Source organism: Pipra filicauda, unplaced genomic scaffold (assembly GCF_003945595.2).
Source record: "Pipra filicauda isolate LSUMZ 115617 unplaced genomic scaffold, ASM394559v2 scaffold141_size4267151_pilon, whole genome shotgun sequence".
Taxonomy (NCBI): Eukaryota; Metazoa; Chordata; class Aves; order Passeriformes; family Pipridae; genus Pipra; species Pipra filicauda.
The window spans coordinates 439,316-464,222 of NW_024103896.1; positions in this window are offsets into that span (position 1 = coordinate 439,316).

The following is a 24,907-nucleotide window of genomic DNA, read 5'->3' on the forward strand; positions in this document are numbered from 1 at the left end:
AAATAATTAAGTCTAACTGGGGAATATGCAGATTCCTCAGGCAAATCACCAAGAAGTTTTATGTTGGTTTTAAGTAACAGCTGCATGGGGGAATTAGAGGCTATTATTAACCTTAACTAGTAAGATCTTCACAGAACCACAGAATATGCAGAGTTGGAAGGGACCCACAAGGATCATCAAGTTCAGCCCTTAGCTCTGCACAGGACCATCCCCAAGAGTCACACCATGTATCTGAGAGTATCATCCAAATGCTTCTTGAACTCTCTCAGGCTCGGTGTGTGACCACTTCCCTGGGGAGCCTGTTTCATTGCCCAGCCACTCTCTGGGTGAAGAACCTTTTTCTAATATCCAACCTAAATCTCCCCTGACACAACTTCAGACCATTCTCTCAGGTTCTGTCACTGCTCACCAGAGAGAAGAGATCAGTGCCTACCCCTCTTCTTCCCCTCATGAGGAAGCTGTACACTGGTATGTGGTCTCCCCTCAGTCTCCTCTTCTCCAGGCTGAACAGACCAAGTCACCTCAGCCGCTCCTCATACAGCTTCCCCTCCAGGTTCTTCACCATCTTTGTTGTCCTCCTTTGGACTCTTTCTAACGGTTTAATGTCTTTCTTATATTGCAATGCCCAAAACTGCACACAATATTCAAAGTGAGTCTGCACCATTGCAGAGTAGAGCAGGATCTTGAACTCATCTGACTGCTCTGTTCAGAGTGTGTTGGAGTATAGCCATAGTCAGGCTAGCTTTGATCTAGTTCCACCATTCTGGTTCCTTCTTATCCAATATCCTGACTGACTCTGGCCAGTGCAAGATGCTTTGAGGAAAGGGCAAATAACTCATCAGAAAGCAACCGTGGACAGTGAGTCAGTTTGTAGTACACACAGCTCTGGTATCATCAGTGTTCTTCCTCCTCAAAGTATGCACTGCTGAGAGTGCTGCCTTCTCAGGTTGTGTGTGCCAGAAGATTCTAATTTCTTGACAGAGCTCTGTTTCCAAATCTGTAGCCACATTCTTTTCCACTGTTTTGCTTGAGATGTGGGACAGCTGCAGAGAGTGGCAAGTCGGACCAACAAGGACATAGGCACATGTCATATTCTGCTGACTTTTGGATCTACGAGGATGAGAGGCAGCTACAGAGAGACAAGATAAGCAACTTGGGGCAGCAACATATTAAACTCTATTAGTACGATTTGCCAAAACACTTCCATCCAGATCTTATGACAAACATGAAATGACTCCACACAGTTTTTTAAAACAGTCTTTACTTTTTATCTAATAAATCCAAGAAACAAGCCAAAACCACTCAAATTTATAATTGCTATCAAATCTATCAAATCAGGTCAAAGTCACTGAGAATTTTCCTTCTCCTACCTTTCATAGGTTTCTCTGAAGTCCAGTTAGCTCACTACTAACACAAAAACTCTTCCCTTCTCACATCTAAAAGGATCATCCTCTGTAATCTAGTTTTTCCCTGTGTCTTTGGGAGCCTCTCGTACTTTCTATGTTTCTGGCCCAACAGCTAGATCCATTATATTTGGGAATTTGCCATGTAGCATACCCTTGCCTCTTGTGGACATTTGGAACATGCTGGCTCTTCAGAGTTTTAAACAGCCACATTAAAATGTATCAGAGTACATATCAAAGTACAGTTGTTATGATTAATTACTCTCGATATTCCCTCAATTAGATCAGGAGGACTACTGCACAAACATATTCAGGACAATTCCAATAACAGAGACAAGATAGTCGGCTCCTTGCAATCCTGGCATATATAAATACCATAAATCAAGTAGGCACATGCTAGAAGCCTTTTCAACAAAGACAGAGACACGTAAAGGCATTTCTTGTAGAATCACTGCCTGTAGTAGCAATCAGAATTCTCTCATGACTTCTTCAGGTGTTAAAATTTTTCATTTTATAGTTTATCTCAATTGTTAAAGTTAAGAATTATACCACTATTCCTTAAGCTGATTTTAACACAAAGATATCTTTGCTTTTGGGCAGAGCCCCAAAACATTAAATACAGTCTTAGAGTGTAGAAGTCTTTGCTCTGAAAACTGAATAATTTTTGCTATATATACAACAAAAACCCTCCAAGAGTGCTGAGATAACAACACATATGGCTTACTGAGAATCAAGATTATGAATAAAAAAGGATTAGTCTAGCTGGCTCTCAGGATTATTAACGAAAATACGGTTGCTTATCTTTAACTGTAAAGTAGCATGTATCCCACCATGGCCCATTTCCAGAAGCAAGAAACGTTTTTTCTACTAGATTTGCAGTACAGTTTTCAGGCATATATTGATATTTGAAATTCAAAAATATCTTTAATTTTCTGGTTAATGTGTTCAACCTCTTCTACGTGGAGAGTGCTTAAATAAAATAGAATCACTGGAATGATCTGCAACTGGTCAAGATCTCAGATGAATGTCATTCACTGCTAGTGTTTCTGCAGTAAAGCTGCACTGCAATTATTAAAATCTCTAGTCAGAAACAACAAATACTTCAAATTTTGTGTGCTCTTATCATTATTAGGGCTTTTATATACAGGAAAAAAACATGTGGCAGTCTGCCAGATCCATCCAAGTTCTAGGCATAGTAAGTCTGGAAAATGAAGTCAGTATATCCCTAACTATAATCTCTTTATCTATCTAGAATTTAATATACACATACCAAAGCAAAAGGTTAATACTTTCCACTTACAGACAAAAATTCTCCTTTCTATTTTCATGGAATGAAACAGAGTTTGGCAGAATAACTTTTTACTTTATTTTGCTTCAAAATACTTCTTTAGTTGTGCAGAATGTTTTACAAACAAAGATTCGTACATGGGTTTTTCCATCCCTCCAGTGACATTTTGTCCTGATTCATGGAGAAATAAAATATCTTTCTAAAGGGTACATAGATAGTCAACCACAGACTTTGAAAGTAGATCTTGCAGCTCTTTTGGCCCATAATGAGGGCTAAAATCAGCAACTGGTGAGTGTTGATGCGAAAATACTCCGCTGACACGATACACTCTTCCTCCTCTTAGTTCACCTAGGTGCATCAAAACCTCCTAAATGTAGCACTCACATGTAGCATTTCAGGTGAGAATTGTACTTCACTCATAGTTGTTAATTCATTGAATCATAGAACGATTTAGTACAGAAAGGTCCTGAGAAGATCCTCCAGTATAACCCCTGCTCTAAACAGGGCCTTTAATGATTGGATTGCTGAGAGCCTGGTCCAGTAGAGCTTTGTCAAACTCTAAGGATGGCAAGTCCAAGAGTGTTTTAGCCAACCTGTTTCAAATGTTTTTGGTTTGGGGTTTTTTTTAAATGTCCAGTGAGACATTATATACGTCTTATTATAACTTCTGTCTGTTGCGCCTCATCCACTCTACCTATAAGCACTTCAGTTTTAACTTCCCACAGTTACTAAAGAAATACGGTCTGGATCAAAAGAACTCTGAATTGTTGTGCATGGTACCTGTATTAGAGATGAAACTCATGCACTGTAAAGGGCTGCTTTTGGACAGAGTCAGGACACAACATGAGGTGAAGCATGTCCTCAGATGTTCTCTGTAAACAGATGTTCTGGTTTAATCCCATCTGAGGAAGAGAACTGGTAAAAGGTAAAACCTGTGGGTTGAGATAAGAACTGTTTAATAACTGGAAAAAAGTAAAATATAATAATGATTATAATAATAACAATAATAATAATTGCAATGAAAACAGAGATAACAAAAAGAGGGGAATAAAACCCAAGAAAAACAAGTGATGCACACAGAGATTGCTCACCACCCACTGACCAATGCCCAGCCCAGCCCTGACCTGTAATCAGCTTCCTCTGGTACACTCTCCCCAGTTTCCACACTGAGTATGGCATTCTGTGATATGGAATATCCCTTTGGCTAGTTTGGGTAAGACATCCTGCACATGTTCCATCCCAACTTCTTGTGCACCTGCTCACTGGCAGACCATGGGACACTGAAAAGTCTTGACTTAGAGTAAGCACTCCTCAGCAACAACTAAAACATCAGTATGTTATCAACATTATTCTCACACTCAATGAAAAACACAGCACTGTACCAGCCAGTAGGGAAGAAAATTATCCTAGCCAAAACTAAGAAAACAGAGTGTAGATCATGGATTGTAAAGACTGAATTAGACAAAGTTCTGCTTCACAGAGAATCTCTGGACTTCATTGCTTTCTAAGCCAGAAGAAAAATAGCATCTTGAAATTTTCTGTGAAAGGGAATGGAAATGGAGCACCAGCTCAGGGATGGTCTGCCTAGTGAAATTCCCCTGAGGTTATAGTAAATAGGAGTTTAATGTACTGGGAAGCTGGAAGCCTGGAAACAGATTTTCCAGCAGCTCATTATGCAGTTGATGTAGAGTCAGATGAGAAGAAAAACCAAACAGGTTCCGACAACTGCCTAGCAGGCAGGGTTTCACTAGACCTGTCTGCTCAAAACAAAATGGTTTCCACAAAGCAATTCAATTCTGAATGAATAAAGCCCAAAAAAGTTCCAGTAGTAAAGAAATAAGGATTTTTTTTCTTAGTTATAGAATCACAGAATTAAATGGCTGGGAGAGATTTTCAGCTACATTACTAATAGGAATGGACTTCCAACTAGTCCCTGAAGGGTTTTTTTGTTTGGCTTTTTTTTTTTTTTGAGATTCCCTTGACAAACCATACCATTCTCCTCTCCTGACAGAAACAGGATTCCTATTCATAAGTAGTCATTTTCTATCAATAATAGTTGCCAGTATTAGCAAGGAGATTCATCAGAAAACATCCAGGATGGGCATTTTGCTCTATGGAGTGGTACCACCTTGGAAGCTTTGACTTAGTGTCTCCACAGCACCTTGTTTACTATTGAATAACAGAATCATTAAGGTTGGAAAAGGCATCAAAGCTCATCAAGTCCAACCTTTGACCAAATACAAGCATGCTCACTAAACCATATTGTGAAATGAAATGTCATGTTTCATCTTGCTGCTGTATTCCTACCACAAGACTGGTGCAGTCCATTCGAAGCAGGTGGTCTTTTCAAAGTACAAACATGTACAGACTCAAGAGTAACTGAAAAAATCAGACCTAAGCATTCTCAAGAGAAAAAAAAGTTTAGTCACATGCATTTTTATTAACTACAGTTGGATCTCCACTACAGTAGTAGATGCTAGTAGATATAGACAGTGTTGTACAGCCTCAACAAGGTTGGAGTGAAATACAGTAAGAAACATGTTCAGTGACTTGTCCAGACATACAGTTGAAAACAATTCTTTCAATTAAGAGCCAGTTCTGCAGGACTTTCCTTGTGGGAACAGCTTAAGAAAGCTGATGAGGAGTGGGAATGGTGATGTTTTATCCTGTTATTTATCCTCACAGATAAGAAGATAAGGAAAAGGCTCAGTATTACCCAGTGGATGGCTCTTCAACATTGCATAAGATTTTAGCAGAGGGGTGTAGAAGTCGAGCTACAGGGCTGAGGATGACAGATCCTCAATCAGATAGGAAGCAGGTCTATACATTCTAGGAGCCCACACACAAAGCCTGCATAAGTGTGTACAGAAAGACATTGCTAGTGAATTCTGCAGACAGTGGAATTTTAAATGTGCAATATGAAACAAATTAACGGATAAGGCAGTTCTGAAAATATGCTAAAGAATAACTTCCATAAAATGGAGTCTTGCCATGTCTAAAAGACTCTAATGATAGGTGAGACTTCAAAGGTGTTACTGCCTTCAAGACTTCCCGCCTTCCTTGGAAGAAAGGACTGGTTTTAGCTCTGTGCTAATTGCAGGATGTCTTCCCACTGCAGAGTGTAGGTAATTATCTCTGTACACAGAATAAGTTGACTATACCCAGATAAATAATAAGACATTATCTTTCTTTTCCAGGCAACTAATTAAACAAGCTCAAGCTGTAATAATGTGTGTACATAATTTCTACATTATTGTAGTTACAAAAATTAGTGTCAGGTACCAAAAGGAGCAGGAATAAAGCATGGATTGTTGAAGGATAATTAGATAATTATTACCTAAATATCTAGAAAAGTCTATTATGTTTGCATGGTAAAAATACTCACTTACAGATGAACTATTTCTCCCACAGATTTTTATCATCTCTCTCTTGTTGCTCTTTCCATCTGACTTGCTTTATGCCATTGTTCAATACTTGGACCCCAAAGTTTTCACCCAGGTAGGAATACAAAGTTAGTGGGTACTTTCCCAAATAAACTTAAAAACTTTTTCGTACAATTGCAAGTCAAAGAAGGAAAGCAAAATTTGGGCTTTAGTGTGTTTAAATCGAAATTTACTACTCAAAATACTCCTGTCTCCTGGAATGAATTGCCAGGATTTCTCAGCACAATACAGTGGATATATCCACCCTTAAAAGAAGAATGAAGTTAAAGAATGAATAAATATCACAAATGAATAAATGAATAAATCTAAACACTTAAAGGCACCTTGGGTGATGGTCCAAATTCATTGTTTCATTATCGGATAGAATGACTTTTTGAAGGAATAGAGCCTATCCAACCTGTATGCAAAATGAATCAGAGACAAGGACAGCTTTGCCCCTGATTTACAGTTCCTGATTATACTTGCTTCAGAAACCATCACTTTCTTTTGTCCTCTCTAATTTTGAACTAATACCTGACAAATAGGAAGCTGTTCAAAGAACTGTGATCCATAGTAATTATGAAGACATTTGAAACATGGACATACAAACAGTTTTGTAGGAGAAATGCCAGTATCCACTTTCTCTATACTACATATAGTTGTGTTCAGAAAGCCATCTCTGCAGTACCTTGCAAAGGAAGCAAAGATTTATCCATGCAATTAATGTATTTCCTCTCTTATTCAGTGGTCTCAGCAGAAGCCAGTCATTACTTCAGGACCTCTTCTTCAAACTACCAGCCATCAACTTTAAGGATTACATTGGAGATATCTCACAACAATAACTGGCCAGCAGGCTTGACAACATCTACCCGATGAGTTGCTGGCCTGAGACAATAAAAATCAGCTTTTAAAGTAGGTTGTTTCTACATCTATAGGAGTTTCCACATGCAAGTGATTTAGTGCTAAAGTTTTCAGACTATCTCTGCATGGAAAGTTTTGGAAACTTGTGACTGTCCTCAATCTTCCCAAAAATGCAGCTTCCCTACCCTTACTACTTTTTTGCAGAAGTTGCACTGTAAGCCACTATACTGTGAACACTTTGTTCTCATTCTTTCTACTCAATAATCTTTCTGCATTTCAGAAATGAGTCTAGTCTGATGCATGGGCATTTTCCTATGAATGACACTGTAAATGCAGGTATTAAGGGTGCCACTTTTAAGCTTTTTGGGAGAACAGTAATGTGCTGGAAGAGGTGTGAGCATATGTTGATGAAATAGCTGTTCAGATAGAACCATTTTCCCAGTTTAAATCACTGTAATTCTATCACCTTTGATGGAATTATGTTAATTTATGCCACATCTATCAGCAGAAAGCAAACATGTTTCATTTTAGTACAAAAGCATCACCCTCTTTTATATGTCTTGGAGTCTGAAAGTGCAAATGAGCACATTAAAGGGATGATTGTGACCAAGCAAATCAACAATCAGTATCAAAAATGTATTTTTTACAGTAATTATTGCTGGAGCATTAAGGACTTAATTTCTCATTTCTTCCTCACCATGTTAAGTCATTAAGTTCTCAGTTCACTTGAATAAGATAATTATATTTGGAAAAAATTTGTTTGATGCTTCATCTTGATGCATAGAAGCAGCTTCTCATTTAATGGTTTTGCCAATTAAATAAATATAATGCAAATACTGATAAAAGTAGTGAGTGAACATATTTAATTCTTCCTTCAAGTTGAGGCTCAAAATTGTTTGAATACCTGTGATGTTTTTCAGCATTGCAGAAGTGGAAATTGGTACAGAAGTTACCAAGACCAGAAAAATGAACCCAAATACCCTCTTCCTCAGAGAGTGGTTTCCATGCCAACCTTCAACTTTTATTACAGGATAGGTCATGTGCATAACTGTTAAAAAGTTAGGAGGTCTAATTTTTTATAATAGCTAAGTAGTTTTTCTCTTCATATTATAAAATTGTTGACCTGTTATTAAGTACATGTTCAGCAATAAGGTCATTCTTGGACAAAGCTTCAGAAAGCTGTAGAATAGAAACTACTACACAATCCGAGCTATAAAAGGCATCATTATTCCTACTATAGCTGCATCTTAACTAATTTTGTTGTGGCCAGTAAGGGTTAGATATTGTGAGATCCTGTAAGTAAGGAGATTTAAAAGAGGAACGGGAACTAACTACCACTTTATGTCCCAAATCCACAAAGGTAACAGGGTACCCAACCTTCAGTGCAGTTGCTGCGAATTAGATGGCTAAATTATTTTGAGTCAGATGTACTTAAATACAAATTTAGATTGAAAGTCCCCGTAATCCTCGAGGTTACACTTCTGTAAGTCTAAAAAGTGTCCAGTTAGAGGAAGAATTTGAAACCAGATGTGTCTTATTGGTTCTGCCTTTGTCAAGAAATAATACATTCTGTAGTGGCTGTCCCTTGATATTTCTTGCTGAAGGTACTGTGAGTTTTCTAGGTAAGCGGAGCAGGGGACATGAAGCTAGGTCTTCCATACCCCTGCAGAGTGAACAAACCACTGAGACACTGGGCTTTAAGGGACTTCAAAGGGAAGGAAGCAGTTTGGTTTGAGAGCCTAAGTTCAGAAAAAAGTTTCTAATGTATCAGAAACTCCTAAACCTGGTAAGATATTTATTGAGGAAGAATATTAGATTATCATTTGAAAAGGGAAAAAGAAATCTTAGAGATGAGTCAAATGAAAACAAAATAATCAAAAGTGTTCTCTTTAAAATAGTTTAGGGCCACAAAGAAGTTTGGGAAGAGTTATGTCCTTCACCCTCGTGGGTGAATTCTGCAGTGCATTTTAAAGGGAGCTGAAGTGACTATAGTGACATCAGCACTGGCCTCAAGCAGCATTTGCATTGCTAAGACTTAATCACTTCTCTGGTTCTGTCTTTGGAGAATTTATCAATTACATTGTCAGGAGAGTCTATGAACAAGAGCTTTTTGTTCAAAAACCATGACATTTTCTTCAGGAATAAATATACTAATACTAATATGGATGTAATTTCTGCTGAGAATTAGAAAGACAGCTCTACCTGTCCTGAACAGCAGCTTGCCTAGGATGTGGGGCACTCATCCAATACTGTTCAAGGTATGCTTTGAAATTTCAAGACAATTCTGAAGCAGAGGAGAAACTCAATTTTTTTTCCAGCTAGAAATCATAGAAAACATATGTAAAATGAACCCATTTCCAAATTACAGTAGGCTTTATTTGCATTTAAAGTGCTAAAATTATTTAAAACTGAAATTAATTATTCTATTCTGTTTTCTTCTCTTTATATCCTCAGCATCACATTCTTGTCCATCAGTAACTGATCATCATTGCAACAAGCCTCTCATTTTGTCCCAAGCTGCACTCCTTGGAAAGTCATGTTATTTTTCTCCAGGTCACTAGTTTCTTTTCAAATTCAAATCCTGTGTTAAATTTCCTCTCTCTTCATGATCTGATCTCTCAGTCCTGTCCTCATCTGCCCTCCACTTTTACTGAGACAACTTTGTGCTCAGAACTACTTAATTGGTTATTGACTATTGTGGAAACACTGAAGCTTTGTATTTAATTGACCACACCATATATCCCATGCTGGCAAGTTCTCTTGTGCCACCTAGAATTCTGTTTTCATCACTTAAAAAGATTATTAATAAAACCAGAACTACTCAGTGCTCCTGTTTAACTTATCCATAGATGATATTTCAAATAATCCATGTTTTATATGCATCAGACAACATTTCAGAAGATACTTCCAGTCTCAGGTGTTGTTCAGCCTGGACAATCAAGTATTGTATCAGGACTCAAAGTTACCGGCAATTTAAAGGGTCCTATGGCAACAGTGTGGCAATCCTATAACAAAAGAAAGGATTCTTCCAAAAGAAATGGTGCTTGAAGCTTTCGGCATCTTGCCTGCGTGAAACCTTTCATGGTTGGCGCTCCTTGCCCCGAAAAACTGGCATGCCACTGTGTGTGCCGGCATCACGCCATCCCAGCAGATGGGCGTAAGTATAGGCAGCCAAGAGACCATATATGAACATCACACGTGTTTTCTGAGAGCATAGTTCACAGCCAAGAATATTTCAATGGTTAGCTATTTTTTCAGTGCAGTCAAGCAGAAGAGCAAGCCAAGGAGAGGCAAGCTCCCTCAAAAAGTCACTCATTTTTTAAATGACAAAACTTACAGTTCAAAACAGTCAAAGTGAGTTTCCCCCAACAATTTCTTTTATTCAAATACAAGGAGTTTATCAGGGGTGTCACCATAGCAAACCTTTTGCAGTTCAGCAAATTTTGCAATTCAGTAAATCTTCTCCTGAATTGAAATAGGACCCTCCAAGACACTTAACTCAGAGGTCCTCAGCTGGGAGGACACCCAGTTGAACGTCTGCAACACCAGCTCAAGTTAAAAGAGAACCAGCACTGCAGGACCAAGCCTTTGAGAGGAGAAGTCTGGAATTTTCAGTACTTTCAATTGTATTCACTTTTACAAGCCTATGCTATAGTAATCCACAGTTTATGGTAAATGTGATTGTTACCCCTTTAGAATTGTAACAATCTACTGTGGAACTCTGCTTCTCTTACACAGGGAAGACTTTGAATTAGGAAAAGAAGAAAGGTATATGGTTCAAGCATCATACTAAACAAGATAAATCTTGTCATCATATCCTTAAGCGCTTTGCTGAATCAGCGCTTGAGTGTATATGATCACTACCATTGCTCACATGAGTATTGTAAAGATATAAAAGGACAGGTTGTATACTAAATGGGAAAGAGGAACAAGAGATGTGACAAGAGGAGTTTTTCTTCACTAATGACATGTGCTTGTTTAAGCCAGACTCTAGCAGACAAACCTCTGAGGTGTAATGTGTATTGTGCACCCATGCCTGAAATCCTCATTTTGTCTTGTTTTAGGTAATATATAGCTGTACCAGGAAACATTGGGTTTTTGAGTTTGTTTTGTCCATTCTATGATTCCTGGTATGACATGTGAGTTGCTCTCAGGATGTTATTTGGGTATGTGTGGAAAGAATTAAAAAAACCCTACCAGGCTACTAGTCTCACATTTGACAATCAAAAATAGAATTCAGCTTTAACTTCCCAAATAGATTACTAGGGTTATATACAATACTTTTTCTTTTGTTATTTAAAAATAATTTAAAATGTACTGTAAATGCGTTTTATTTGTATTTTGTAATCAAGCACTCCAAATCACTTCAAAGAAAATTAAAAAGTACATAAGTGATCTCTATCCCACTTTCCTAAAGCAACCCTGCTCTAGTGGTTGAATATGCTCGCTCTTATCCTAACTAATCAGATGTTAGGCCCATTCTATTACACATACCAGTCACAACTACAGCCTGCAGTCTACATTATTTTATTTCATGAATAAAGTGTGAAAATTCAATTCTTAACAAGATCTTTTCTTAGAAGTATGCTTAGAAGTTTGTACAAAGAGAAAAAATATATCATTTAAAGTGGAAAACTGTAGAAGTAGATACCTTATATTGACTCCTGTGTACTACCATGGTAGTTTTGAACTGACAGAGATTTTGATAAACTAGAGAGCAGCCATGTTGCTATTACAATCAATAGATGACTATTTGGCCCATTTGAGCAGGAATAGCAGACACTGCACTGAGCACAGCTAACCTATGCAGACCAATGAATACAAAAGGCAGAATGAGTCATACAGTCACTGTGTGTGCTAGAGGTTGAGAAAGTAGGTTAATAGTGAAGTCTATTTCCCGTAATCTGACTGAAGACTAGATAGATCGGGTAGCAAAAAAGGGAGTTTATAAATTCTCCTGATTTAGAATAATTGTTTTTACAATCTAGCCTACAGTGATGAACGATCTGTGAAAAATAGATGTCTATCATCCTATTTTACCATTAATTTTTATTATTTTTTGTTTGTTTGAGACTGCTACATCACCAGGGGAGACAATGATTTTTATGCCTTCTAGAAAACCATAAGATTAAAGCCTAGAGAAGAAGTGATAGAGAGAAGTCAACAATAAAGGGCTGTATTGGTGAGTGTGGCACAAACGTAAAGCACCAGCAGGCTGTTTAGCCAGTTGTTTCCACGGTCCACAGTCTCTGGGAAGAACTATGGCTTTTCATTCCTACCAAGTTCCTGAGGGAGAGGAAGTACTGTCTTGTACCAGGGCAGATGCTCCCAGATCTCAGTCCCCATATTTACACCACTTGGTGGAATGGCTAATTCCCAGTGGTTACCACACACCATGCATTTCCAATTATTTGAAAGCTTTCCAAAGTGATATGCTTTTCCCATCCATTGTTTCATCCTTGTCTTGAGGGCTGTAGCAGCCAAAGATTACAATGAAGATAACAGCATTTATTTGCAAGGACACAGGAAGGGAATTTCTACTCTTCCCAGCAGGAAAATAAAACTTGTTTCAACTATTAGACAAGGAAATGAAAGTTTCTGTGATGCTATCATGGCTCTGCAGATACCATTATGAGCTAATTAATTTATAGACAGAATATACACAAGGGCTTTCTATTGACCTGGAAAGGCCATGGGATGCAGAGCACTGAAGGAAAAACCTCCCAGGGCTCCCACAGATGCCTATAACAGCAGCCAATCAGCCTTCCACATTCACTGGTTTAAGTTAATCTACCTCTGCTGCACGTTGTGGTGGGTCAGCTGCACAGTCATGACTGATTATCACATCTCAGCTGAGAAAGGGTGTCCTTTCATACCACTTTTTGTTAACCTGATTATGTGCTTGCATTTTTCCTGTATGCAACAAAATAATAGTAAGAGACATAAAAGGTAAAAAGTCTGCTTTTATCAGTGGTAATAGAGTTAAGCACTGAGACTCAGTTTTTAAGGTGATACATTTTTTAATGTTGGTAATAAAAACAGGAATTACACGTTAAAGTAATTAAATCTCATGCTTCCAGGAAAAAATGCCTCCATCCCACTGATAGTCCTGGATACATGATTTATTGAACAGATGTATCTCTATCAGACACTACTGAACACAGAGCAGTGGCTTGATGAATCTGTTATGTCCCCTGAAGGGGAAATCACCACTCTTTTGGTTTGTGCTAGTCACAAGTTACATTAGCATAACAGATCAGACAGAGCAGAAGGCAACTACTGCTTTGGGAATAGAAGGCCAGGATCACATCCAAACTACAAGGCTTATTAGTGGAACAAGCAAACATCAAATCAGCATCTGCTGGGCCCGGTGGGAATCACTATGGGATGCAAAACTGGGAGTCAACATATTCTTTGGCATAGATCAAAAAGTCATTAAAATCAGAGATGTCATCAGAAGACCCGAGTAAATCGAAGTGTGATGCCAATGTAAAAGAATGAAGAGATGATAGGCCAGAAAATTTGGCTTCTGTAGCCATAAACATGTTTGAATGAATCTTCCAGTAAAGATAAGGTGGTTATTAAAATAAATCAAAAGGGGCAAAATGATACAGTAGAAAAAACTCAGTGTTTGCGAATGTCAATTATGAAGGAGAGCTATGACTGTTTTCATTTTGCTCCATGGACTTGACTAGTAGACACTGACTTTATATTGGTCTTGCAATAAATACCAGAGAAGAGCATAGGAACAATGATTTTCAGAGAAGTCACACAATAAGAGAAAAACACCGCATTTTGTAATGTTAAATAATAAATAACACGTATTATTATGCATATATTGCATGTAATATATAAATAATAAATAATAAATATTATTTATCCTAGAAAAAGTCAAATTAAAGTAGCTAAACAGCTGGAGGACAAAGACAGAAATCAGCAGAGCAAGCAAGAGATGCGGACAGAGCTGACAGGAGGAAAACTATAAGGTATTAGAGAGACTTCTTTAGCTTCTTCTTTCTAACTTATCCTTTTCCACATATTAGAAAGGAAAACTGACCCTACTGTATTAATGAACACACTCCTCTCTTACAGTAACTATTGCTCTTGAGCTTTCAGAATTTTCTATATCACAATGGAGAGAATTATCAGGAGGCCAGTGAATCATTCAGTATTCATTTATGTCCTCCATTTCTTCTGACAATTATTATTAAAAGAGGAGATTCTGGGGAAAATATATGCACTGAGACCTGATTGCAAATGGTATGAGCAAGTTCTATTACATTACACAGGCACATTCCTAATAGAATCCATACTTGAAGAAAAATTAACTGAGCTACTGAGTGAATCAGCATCAATCTTCTCCATTCTGTAATATTAATAGAAATTACAAAAGACTCATGCTAGAAATCACTTTCAGAGACAGAAATAGATATTGCCTTGCTTAAATGGATGTTCCAGGCAAAGAGACTATTTTAATCAATGTATAAACTGCTGCCTCTTTGAAAAACTCACTGTAAACTTTAAGGTCATTCTTGTCACTAGAACATATGAGTTATGGTTCTGCATCACTATCTTCTAGAAACCCACCATGAGAAGTCCTTTTTGATTCTAAGCAATCATTTTTTATTAGTACTGGAAAAGAATAATGAGGCATTATTTTCCTAGTCTAATTTTATCCAGCAGCTGAATCCAGCTGCTTAATAGGTGTTTGTACCACACAAGGTAATGCCAATAGAAGCTACCTTTACTTCAACAAAAAAATTTAACTATAGACACTAGATAGACAGAAGCAGAGTGCTTGAGAGTGTTTTTACTAGTAGCAGGTGTAGGAATAGAATCACTTAAGAGAAGAGGCAAGTCAAAATGGAAAAGGGTTTCTGCTAAGAAGTATTTTTCAGAATATCAAAGACATTCCCAATCTTTCCTTATACAGTACTTGAAGACACTGGGAGAACACAGCTTATTTGTTGTCACAAAAGGCAGGCTTCAAAGGCTCAGCTCCAAATTGAATGTACCTCATGCAAGTTTGTTCAAGATAACATATGATAAATGGCTAGGAAACAGAAAAAGTCAAATTTACCCATAAGAGAAATTGGACCAGCTTTCTCATCTCTGAATTTGCAGTGATTTTCATCACTGAGGCCCTCCTCAACCTATATAATAACCCTTGAGAGGGGAAATCCCTCTGGTTGTTTGTCCTTTTCATGATGCCAGAGAAGGCAAAGGAATTTTCCTCTCCTATTCCAGAGGGTGAAATGCTAGAAAGACTTGGAACCACATAAATTTCACATTTACCGTTGTTTAGACAAGACTTACAGTCATAAAGCATAAGTCTTCAGACCCTGATCAGATTTTACCCAAGCAAGGTTTTATGTCCCTATAAAATGTTGGTCAGTCCTTTGTGATCCTGCTGGGTCATTCATGTTTTAGGCTTGGGAAGATGAACTAACATGAAAATATCAGAAAAAATATAATCTTAAGTAACATCTGGAACACGCCAGTGTAACGATGCAGAGAAATTCACCTCCAGAATACAAATGCCTCTTTCCTGCTTTATTTTTGTCTTTATTACTTGCAAATTCCCAGTGATTTGTGTCAGTTACTTCTATAAGAGGATATTTTTTAATATCCCTTACAGTCATTTAACTTTAAGTCAAGGTTTTCTAGGATATGCTTAAGTTCAAGCTTCTTTGAAAGAAAAATAAAAAGAGAAGGGAATGGGGAGAGAGTAGTTCTAGTTATTCAAGCTCCTTTTTCTCCTTGGGATAAAATATCATTTTTTGACCACTATGCCAGGTTGCCACAACTACTCATTTGACCTGGTCTGAGGGGAGACTATGAATTGGAAACAGACTGAAATTAATGTCTGGTTAGCTTAATGCGTTACCTCTATGTGTATATTGCACATTTCTGGATAGCTGAGTCAACACACTACCTGCAAATGAATATTTATTGCTATGGGATTGTCATTAGTGTCTTATTGAAAGTTGAATACATGGAGGCAGATGTTCTTTTATTGTTTAAATCTAAACAGTTATTTCTAGTTGGTGTTTGTGAAGGTTTTGAACCATATTAGCCTAGTGCATTCAAACCTTTGAGGTTTGAATTTGAGGTCTGCAGCAACCATGAGGGAAAAATCTTAGTCTAGGAAAAACACTGAGAACACAAAGACTGGGAGACCTTAAGACTGGTATATCATAAAGGCAATCAAAGCAGCAAGAACAAAATATCTTTTAAAAATAGTTACGAGTTTTAAACATCATTTAGCAGAACACTGGCATGATCGGGTAAGAAAAAAGTACAAATCAAACCTGCCTTGAGGGATTTTGTACAGCACAATTCTTCCCTCACATTTGCAGGCTACATAAAACACGCACACTGACTCGATAGTTTCTGTTATCCCAGCCCTTACCCAGTCCATTGCATGTGTCGTGGACGGAGAAGAGAGAGAAAAAATTTTAGCTCAGTTTCTTTAAGAAAAGAGGCTCACATGATCACATTCTTATTTTCTTTCTTTGTCTAAGTCCTTCTCTAGTCACATTCCGATGTGTTGTTCAAATGTAGCAAAGAGTGTTTAAAATAACTAAATTCATGTACATTTTTGCCTTTTAGGTGCTCAGATGAAAGGATGTTTAACATCTCAGCAAAACACAAGAAGGTGCCGACTGGGGAAAACTCTACCAAATACCCCAGTTATGGGTTGCTTCAGACAGAATTCACAAACAGCAAATTCAAGGGCAATCAAACTTCATTAGCTCTGATTCCCTCAGAACTACCTCTTTATTACTTTTCTTTTAAATAGGTACTTATTTTTACTGATATTATTATTATATTATTATTGTGCTGTGCTTCACAAGACTGACTGAAGCCTGTTAGACACAGGATAAGTGTGTCCATTGACTCCAAAAGGATTTGAGTCAAGCCCTAACACAGCAGGGGATGACAGATTCCAGGAGCCAGAGATGTATCTTTGTGAAGTGTACAGTTTGTTTCTGCCACCACTCTTTTATTGTAAACATTATAGAAGATTTATATATCACACTGGCAGTCAATAGAAATGGCAATCAAAAGGTAATGATGTATTTCCTAGAGGCTAGAATATGGGGCTTTCACAGTCTACCTTTAGAGTTTCTAAGTTAACAGTTCAGTCTTGCTGAGTTTTATATTCCTCCGTCGTTAAAGATCATTCCTGCCTCTCCAGAGAGAATACTAACACAAACTCCTCTATTAACTAACCCTTGAAATGGATTTCTTTCTCTTCATAGACCCCATGAAAGTCAGATGGCATTTCAAAATGGTGTGAACCTTGCCTCAGAAAAGCTGGCACAGCTCCTGAAGATAATGGGAAAGAACTGCCTCCATAACTTATCCTTGTGTGGCATCCCTTAGTAAGCTTTTAAGACTCAGGCAAGTTGGTTTTTGATACTCCACCTTTTTATGTGCTTGCCTCTGGGTGTTTAGTATGGACACAGATATTATAACCAGCCATAAACTCACTCCTCTCCTTCCCACAGCCAGCTCTAAGTTTTGTCTCACTGAGCTCCTGTCATAGAGTATCCCACAGGCAGAATATGTGCTTTTACTGCTTTCCTTCTAGCAGCTGGCAATTCATATATTTACTGAAGATCAAACAGTTGTCTAACATTTTGACAAGCCCCATGTTAGCATCTGTCTTCATCATATCCAGCAAAACGGCATGGCCATCGGTTATAAGAAATGAAGCTTTAGGCTACACTGAAGTTCCCCATCACCAATTCTCACAGCACTCTATCATCAGTGCTGCTGTGATTCCTTATACCTGTTATACGGAGCAAAACTAAAATGAAGGGCTGCTAAGTTTTCTCTCCACTATCGAAATCCAAGGCACAAAACAGAAGATTGTCACTACCTTTTCTGCTCATAACTATTGCTGGCTTTCCAGTGTGGAAGAGGCCATACAGGTTTTCTTCTACTAACTGCATGTGAGACTGACACTAATTGGTCCCTTTGAGATCAGGACACTTTTCTACTATTGAAAAGCCTAAACTTGCTTCTTTATAATTCAGACTTCATGCCATTTCTTCTTGTAAGTATGGACAATGCCTACTGAAGTCGCTAGTAGCTGCACTGGTGCAAAACTCATCAAAAGAAATTTCTAAAGTGTTCTCCTACATAAGAGAAGTCATATAAAATATTATACTGCTTGCACACCAGATTTGCTACTCTTTTATACCTCTGCCAGTGAGGCTAGGACTGGGTCTGTAATTGCTGATGGCAGAACTGAGCAGAAGTAAGCGCCTGTTACTTACATCAGTGATTCTAGCTGAGGCTAGTCCTGCAGGAAAATAAAATTACACTTGAGGAGGCCTGATCTATTTTGCCCCCAGATATATAGCTAAAGGCTATATTCCAGCTTCCCTGTGTGAACAAATTACAAAAAAAGCAGGTCTGAAGAGTCTAGTCCCAAGTCTAGTCCCAAGTTCCACTAGTACTATTTACACCTGTCTAACCTGTTCCTAATGACTTCTGTTGACAAAAATCCCTTAAATTCCTTACATTATATATTTCCTGTGCCACTCCTACAAGCTCTTATCTACAAAATTTGTGCCATCAGTCCTAACAGATCTATATAAAGCAACAAAGACTTCTCACATGTGAGCATGTCACCAAGTCACATTACCTGAGTAATCTGTACTCTGATTGAAGCCAGAAGCTGTTAGAAGGAGTCTTATTCTCTGCAAAACTTGTGTCCTAGAGAAATAAAAGTTGGCATGGCTCAACTCAGGACTGTGTTTACACTGCCTATAAACAACCAGCAAGGAAGCAGAATTCTGACAGATTACTGTGGCATTCCTTGAAGCACCAACCAACATCTCAGAGAGTTGAGATACAAAGACACCTCTGAAGATCATCTTGTCCAATACCCCCCGTCTAGTGTAAGATCAAGTAGAGCAGGTTGCTCAGAGCCATGTCCATTTGGGTTTTGAATATCTCCAAGGAGGGGGACTCCACAAAAACTGTGGGCAACCTGTTCTAGTCTTCAATCATGTTTACAGTAAAAATGTGGGTTTTTTCTTATTTTGCCAACATTCCAGAAACAGGATAAGCAATTGATCTGAATTATTAAAGGGATTGGTTATAAAAATGCCTATAAAAATAAGCTAAAATGAGTATTTCTGTCAGAATATCAGTGGGATAACTCACAGCTGAAAACGAAGTCAGAGCTTCAGGGTGTCAGTAAACTGAGATTTATGTAGTATCAGAAGCAAACAGGCTGGAAATCTATGGCACAAATAATACTCTAATACACGTGCTGATCCCAGAGAGGTTTTCTTCTGCTATGCTCAAAATTTTGTTCATGGGGAAAGAGAAACACACCTAAAGATGAAATTTTATTCTTAGTATAAATGAAATCTTAATAGTCTAATTAAGACTATTGAAAAATAGATAATTGAGACTATTTAAAAATAGATAATTGAGACTATGTCTCAATAGACTAATTGAGACATTGAAAAATAAAGAACTCATAATAATCCAGTTAGAAATCTCAGTAAAGGTAGTATTACTATTTAAACTGTAACAAATGCTCTTAGTTTTCATGTCTTTTTTTCCTCAAGTGGTGCTCACCCTTCTGCTGATCCTCTAGTCTTAAAATCAGTAGACTCAGATTGTCAGAGTATAGACAGAGTCATCAGTCTCCAGAATCTCTTGATAGGAAGAATATGATGTTCATGTAGGTGGTTTCTTTGTCCTTCCTCTTGTATCTACTTGAGGTCATTTTAGCTGTTTTATAACATGCTTTTACACCTTGTTTTGTCTTAATTGTTTTACAGCTCCATGTTAGATCTGAAGGGCCAAGTGCTGGTGCACTTTGGACATAACCATTAGCAGTGCCAAAGGCTTGGGAAAGAGTGGCTGAAAAGCTGCCTGGTGGAAAAGGATCTGATTGTGCTAGTCAACAGCTGGATAAACATGAGCCAGCAGTGTGCCCAGGTGGCCAAGAAGGCAAATGACATCCTGGCCTGTATCAGCAACAGTGTGGCCAGCAGGACCAGGGCAGTGCGTGAGGCCACACCTCGAGTACTGTGTACAGTTCTGGGCCCCTCACTTCAAGAAAGACATTGAGGTGCTGGAGCATGTCCAGAGAAGGGCAATGGAGCTGGTGAAGTCACATGTAAGAATGTGTCAAGTCATATATAAGGATGTGTCAAGTCAAATGTAAGGAGTAAGTCATATGAGGACAGGCTGTGGGAGCTGGGAATGTTCAGCCTGGAGAAAAGGAGGCATAGGGAGGACCTTATCAGTCTCTACAACTACCTGGAAGGAGGTTGAAGCCGATGGGTTTGGCCCCTTTTCCCAGGCAACTAGTGACAGGATGAGAGGACATAGACTGAAGTTGCACCAGAGGAGCTTCAGGTTGGACATCAGGAAGAATTTCTTCATAAGAGTTGACAAGCGCTGGAATGGGCTACCCAGGGAGGTGGTGGAGTCACCATCCCTGGAGGTCTTCAAGAAACAACTGGACATGGCACCTAGTTCCACAGTCTGTTTGATAAAGTGGTGATTGGTCAAAAGTTGGACTTGATGGTCTTAGAATCATTCAAATCTAAATGATTGTTATTCTGTGATTCTTTAATGTACAGAATTTGGTACTTTTACATGTTAGATACTGTTTCTTTGTACTTTTTGTTATACCTAAAGTCTGGTTTTAATACCCATAGGTCTGTGTTTCATTAACCAAACATTACTGAGTTGTTTATAGTGTCAGCCTGTGCCCATCTCTCATCATCCCATGACTGAACTTCTCTGCACCACATACATTGTCTCCACTTCTCAAGGCCTGTATTTCTCTACAAAAAATCATTGTGCTAAGGTCATAAATATTTCACTTTACATGAAATATTTATTTATATTTTGTTCCTGCTACCTACCAGGAAGTAAGGTAGTATCAGAGAAATATAAAGAAGTGGTGCAATTTAGCCATTGACACCTGGTCAATAAAATAAATTAATGTCAAAGCTAAATGAAGAAAAACAAAGCTGCAGGCAGGTCAAACAAAGTTCACACAGAGAAAGCCTGACAAGTGTCCCTTGGAGAATGTGAAAACTGTAGAAACCCTGTGTCTGTGAATAGCAATGGGGTATTATAGAGCTACACAGGCAGACTTGGGAGAGGATGATTGTGCTTCTGAAGTGAAAATACATCATGTTCAGAGCTGTAGTAGGTCTTTGGACTACATGCTAGGACAAGTTATCTTTATCTACCTCATAATCTTGCCTGAGGTGATAGCAATGGAGGCCTCTGACATTTCAGCTCTGATACCTTTAAATATCATACTTACCCACACATAGACAGGTTTGAATTACAATCCTAAAAAGACATCCTTTCCCACTTGTATTCTCTACACAGATTATGCTGTAGTGACATTATGCATTTTGAGAAATAACACACTACATCTGTCTGGTCTTTGGCCTAAATCTCTCCTCATCCAAATATTTTTGCTATAGAATAATGAGAGATGAACCCTCCGTATTCAGGTGTTTTTTCATTAAGGTTGGATGGCATTTCAATAGATATGACAGGAAGATCAGAATATCCTCCTGTGCAAAATCTAACTGTGTGGTTGGTTATGTCAGAGTGCATAATAACAATAGTACTGGGCATGAGATTATGCTCCTCTAGAAATCTCAGTGGCTTTATACCCCTGGTTTAATTCTGCTTTCTGGAGAAGTGATAGCAGCATGATCTGAGTTTAACTGATAAAAAGCAATATAAAATTTCCTAATATGATCATCGATAGACTTTTTCCTTTGTGATTGACTCCTCACCAGAAGAACCTCAACTGTTAGGACCAAAGGTGATCTTTGGTCACACAAAAAAAGCCCACCAAAACCAACAAAAAAACCCTAAACCAACCAACCAAACGAACGAAAAAAATTATTTTCAAATTCCTATTTTCTGTGAATGTTGTTTAAAGAACATAAAAGATATCTTTCTTCGGAATGTGAATAGGCAATTTCAGAAAATTGGTCTGCATGTCAGGGTTTGTAATTAGTCAGGATTCTGATTACAGAAATGTTTTTATAACACTGTAAGAGAAAAAGTTTCCCTATAATAACATGTCAAAATAATAAAATATAATCAAAAAATCTTGCTAAGGCATGATTTTCCATCTGAAAGTGTTGATTCCATACAACTAAAACATTTAACAATCATATAGTAATTTTCTTAATTTCCATATTTTGATATAATTGAAAAGTTTTGAGTTGTATTATTCTGACATTGAAGATTTATTACAGAATATATTATGGAAGTTGGAACAACTTAGATAAATGAAATATCTTATAAGATGATCTGCAAAAAAAAAAATAAAACCAAAACAACAGGTCTTAATTTGAGATTAAATAAAATCATAAAAATCACACAAATTAGTGTGGAACAGAATTTTTATTTTCAAGACTAAGGTACTAAATGTTCTATTAGTTTGTCACATAATGTTTGAATCTAGGACAGTTAGAATAGGCAAAGTGAATCCAAATGTTCTCATAATAGTATTAGTATTGGTCTCAGAATATATTGCTTTCCCTGGATGCCTAATTTCCTTGGAAGAATAATTCTTCTTTCATAGAGATGAAACTCCTTCTCCACTTACTAACTGCAACTTCCAAAGACATTTCAATTTTTCTCAACCAATGTTAATTAAAAAAGATAGATTGACAATGACTTTCAGAGATTGACTAAAACCAACAGCAACAAATTTTCTGAATAAGAGATGTGAAACTTTTTGCTTTAGATATGAGAAGAAACTCTCCATTAACTTTGTTCATTATCTTGGCTGGGTTCAACCCTTCAGGTGAATATATGGAATAGGAATATTTCTCTAGGTTTTTCATATCCATTTTTCTCAATTTGACATCAGTTGGCTCTGAATCAGACATCTACAAAGAAATCCAGGTAGGGTATTTCATAGGATAAGGCTGGCGTAGTTTGAAAAGCTGGAACTTTGATTTCAGTTTGATCCAATGCAAGCTGTGGTTCATAGGACTCTGTTTTAGCAAGCTTTGTATCAGACTCTTAATCTATATAATAAATAATCCACCACTATGGAAGCAGTAAATTACCCCAGAATATCTCCCTTGCTTGAGACAGGCAATTCTCTTTGCATAAGGCTCCCCTGGTATTTTTTGATGGTTGTTTCAGTGGCTAGAGAAGTACTGTAGACAGTGAGATATTCTGTGGGACAAAATCTTGTTCTGATGACATCTCTTCCTTGCCCAAAACTGAGTATTTGCAAACATGCAGAAATAATATTTATACAAAGTTTTTTAAATGAAAACGTTGGCCTTCTAACAAGAAAAACTGTTTCTGTTACTGAATGCTGAGAGGAAGATGATTCTGGATCTTGTGACCATACTCAGCTTTTTATAAGGTATCTTATACTGAAAATTAGCAATGGTACTATTTATATATTAAGAATGGGATTTTCAAAGGTAACTTGCCTAAACCCATTGAAATCAAAAGACTCTGTAGATTCCTAGTATATATTTCCAAGAACTTCTATACGCAGTAGGGGAGCATCCAGTCCATCTAACCTCACCCATTCTGAGAAGTAACTATATTGCTTGTATTCAGTGCAGTCAGTGGATCTTCTGTATCAGGAGGCCTTCCAGCTTATGATCTTAAGATTCTTTCATATAAGAACTGAACTTAGACCCCTTACAGCCTTATGGGAAATTGGCTTAGAGCTGAATATCCACACTTTCAAATTAAAAATCTGTAAGGAAGCCTAAGTTGTAAGCAAGTAAAAGTACATTTTGATTGATAATTTTAAACCACAAATTATGAACTTGATTAAATTAGAAATTATTATAATTACTATTCCCATTATGATATTTGAGTATGGTCTAACAGCACTATTTGCATTTTAAACAGGTGTTTTTTTCACAGGTACTGAAGCATCTCCCTACCTTCACTATCCTGCCAGGTATCTGCATGGTACAAGGAGACACCCATGCACATTTTTTCAGAGAATTAAGGTCCAAGTCCCCTGTCAACAGCAAAATAATGTCTCAAAAATATGGTTTTGATGACCATATTTTTATGCCTATATTGTAATGAAAGACATATTGAGAATAAACCACATTAAATAAAAACATAATGCATAATAAAAACTATAACTTAACCTCTATAAATGGTTGGATAACTGGCATAGATAAAAATATTATTATGGAAAATTACAGCTCAAGAGGAATAGAGCAGGAAAATATGTAAAGTTTTGCTTTATAAAAGATATATATACTTGTTCTGGGTTGAGCAGATAGAGAGAATAGACTGACTGAAAGTGTCTGAATAAGGATGAGAAAACACATTTAATTATATGAATGTATCCCACAGTTTATCTTTCAATATACCTTAGACTAACAAGCCAGAAAGATCAAGAAGAAAGGTTTATTCAGAGCAAACAGAGCAATTATCAGAATCTGAGGGTAATGGAAATGCCAGCTAATAGAGCAGAACATAGACTATCTAGTTCTTGAAATAAACTGGAGACAGGAAGCTGAGGGAATAATCTACAGTTTATTACAACAGGAAATTGATGATGTGCAAGTGGAAGGAGGGTGAAGTGGCGCTGACCATTGAATAATGGCATGCTTGTCTAAGGAGAGGAAAAAAGAAGAATAAAGACAATACACTTCAAGAAAATAGCAAACTCAGATAATTCATAATTGTGGGAAATAAGTCAAATTCTATAGCTGTAGAACTAAAGCCATAGACATTTAAGTTAGCTGTCAGAGGGTAGACTGTGTCCTAGGATGCCTCTGGCACAGCATTGAAGGCCAGACAAAAGTGTTGATAGCCCCACTCTGCACTGGTGTGGCTTCACCTCAAATACATTGTGCAGTCTTGGGTGCAACATTATAAGCCATTAGAAAGTGTTCGAAGGAGGGCTATGA